Source organism: Eptesicus fuscus, chromosome 1 (genome assembly GCF_027574615.1).
Source record: "Eptesicus fuscus isolate TK198812 chromosome 1, DD_ASM_mEF_20220401, whole genome shotgun sequence".
Classification (NCBI taxonomy): Eukaryota; Metazoa; Chordata; class Mammalia; order Chiroptera; family Vespertilionidae; genus Eptesicus; species Eptesicus fuscus.
The window spans coordinates 17,442,060-17,444,754 of record NC_072473.1 but is presented as its reverse complement, the minus strand read 5'-3'; the positions used below and the strand labels follow the sequence as shown (position 1 = coordinate 17,444,754).

General features: G+C 38.1%; 1 pseudogene; it reads right to left on the bottom strand.

The window, feature by feature from the left end:
• Window positions 1–481: 481 nt before the first annotated feature.
• Window positions 482–867, bottom strand: LOC103298410 (DNA-directed RNA polymerases I and III subunit RPAC2-like; annotated as a pseudogene).
• Window positions 868–2,695: the final 1,828 nt, after the last annotated feature.

The following is a 2,695-nucleotide window of genomic DNA, read 5'->3' as shown; positions in this document are numbered from 1 at the left end:
GACATTTAAGGCAAATGAGGTGAGCAGTAGTCAAATATAGTATTCTGAGTATTTTTTAATATATTTGTATTGATTTCAGAGAGGAGGGGATAGGGAGAGATAGAAACATCAGTGATGAGACAGAATCATTGATTGGCTGCCTCCTGCACACCGCACACTGGGGATTGAGCCCACAACCCGGGCATGTGCTGTGACCAGGAATCGAACCATGACCTCCTGGGTCATAGATCGACGGTCAACCACTGAACCACGCTAGCTGGACTGTTGTTGTTTTTTTAGTTTATTTTAAAGAGGGAATTTATTAGCAGAATACAAAGGTTCTTGCAGGAGTTCCAACAGCTATAAGGAGTTAATAGTTAGAATCACACTTTTCTGAAAGGGCAGATCATGTTGTAATAAAAAAAAAAACAACTTCTGGGTTTTGCAAGATCATGAAGAGAATATCCTGGAGGACGTTCCTCCCTGTATAGTGCACAAGGGACTAGAATGTGGATTCATTTCTGCTTGCTTTTTGTTCCTTATATTCCTTTATGGTAGCCTCAAACTTGCCAAGCACATGTTGGCAGGCATTCAGGCATCTCTGAAATGGCTCAACAGCTGGAAGAGCACCTTTAGTCTGCATAAATTAATTTTACTCTCTGAAGGATGGGTTGCAGTGTAACCACAAATTTCACTTATGGGTTCTTCATGATCATGTAACTAAGAGAATTTCCTACGGTATGGTCCTCCTCATGCAAAACAAATACCACACAGTCTCTATCTGCTCCAACTGCCTGAAGCATTTCCAGGGCTGTCTTCCTCTCCCCTTCAGCCATTGAGGTCTTCAATCCAGATATATTTTTTCTGCAGCTTCTGGTCCTCTTCCATCCTGGGGGCAGCTTCTGGGAGTCTCAGGTGGTGCTAGTGGATGGGATGCTCTGCCCCATATCACGGAAACATGCCAGTGAAGCAGGAAGCCTGAGTGAGTTTAATGATACCACAGTATGATATTAATTGCTTCACAAATAGAAACCTCTTATTCTTCAAGCATATCCCACCTTGTTAAGGAAGGAGGATAACCATGAGAACATGGAATCATGGAAGTCAAAAGGTGAAGTTTTTTAGGAATGTCAAATGCTATCAAATGATAAAGAAAATGAAAACCCAAAATTGGCCATTGGATTTAGCAAAGTATAAATCACTGGTAATCTTACCAAAAAGTTTCTGGAAAGAATTAGAGATTAATGCATGACTGAATGAGTTCCAGGAAGAAAGGGGGCGGGGGAGAAAATAGAGATAGTATACTCAGCCTTTCACCTTAATACAACACATTTTGAGCAAATAATTTCTTCACATCTTAAAATACTTTAAGGACTCTTACCAGCCATATATTTAGAATTGGTATGGTTAAACTCTATCTTCAAATGAAGAAATTGAAGTCCAGAATAAACTTGTTTTTGTTTTTTAGTTCTAGTTTAAATCATATTCCTCAAAGCAGACTTAGTCCTTCCTTTCGCTGTGCTACCTAAATGCTTTCTACAGACCTTATCTGTGAATTTGCCTCTTGTTTGCATTCATGTTTAATTACAATTTCTGCACTATGTCTCGAACATAGTACTTTCATAAGAAATACTTGTTTCATTAGAATACAACCAGGGGGTTTAACCAGTTAGGTATTATAGAAGAAATGCAGTAGCAAAAACCTTCAGAAATAATATCAGAACACTTTTCTTTGCACCTTGGTTCAAGTATGGCCAGGAGATCAATATTTGGTGCCCCACACAGGATTTGGAGCCTATATACTGAAACCTCAATCTTACTAAAATAGCGAGCCCTTCCTAATCCCATTCACATAGCTGTCAACTCATACGTATAGCTTAGTACCTGTGGAAATTTACCATAATTCCAAACTGAGATTCAAACATGGCTTAAGTGTGTAGATATTCTAGATGAGATGAATTATATCAACTGACTTATTTTTTCCTCCATTATTTTTGCTGATGTAATTATAAGAGGAAGGTTTGTGCTATAGCTACATGGAAAGAGAATGGAACAGTGTTAGGGGAGAATAGTGTGTGTTTCCCGTTCAGATCCATGGAGAGATCTGATTATGAACCACTTGGAGAAATAAGTTTCAGGCAGAAGCTGAAGGAGGCACCTTCATAAAGGACAATGTACAATAAAGGGTGCAAGGTGGTGACAAAGTGACCCAGAATGCAGACAGGTAGGTATTTGTTTGTTTGTTTGTTTTTCAATTTTGTATGTCATAGAGTTCCACTGGAGCACCCTGAGTGCTCAAGTGCAGTGGAGGTGATGCTAAGTAGAACAGTGGTGAAGTAGCAATGAAAGTTTGATTCTTGTGATGTAATAAATAACTAGTAGCCACAGGAATACTTAACATGTTTGGGAATTTGTGAATGCATGTACTAAAATATTTAATGACTCTCTTAAATAATTGAATTAAATGCCTTTTACTTTAAAGGAACAAATGTAAGTGGAGACAAGATATATAAAAACTTAAATCATTATTCTTACGGTTGTTGTATTCACATCATAGCATCATAGGGAAGTGCAAGAATTTGATTATGTTTCTGTGTATGCATGTGTATGTATGTGTCCGTCTATAATTGCTACTTTTACCAAATTACTCTAATTTACCTGAAAGAGTTAATAACACCTTCCTCAAAAGACTCACTTAGCCTTTCCCCAAGCACAA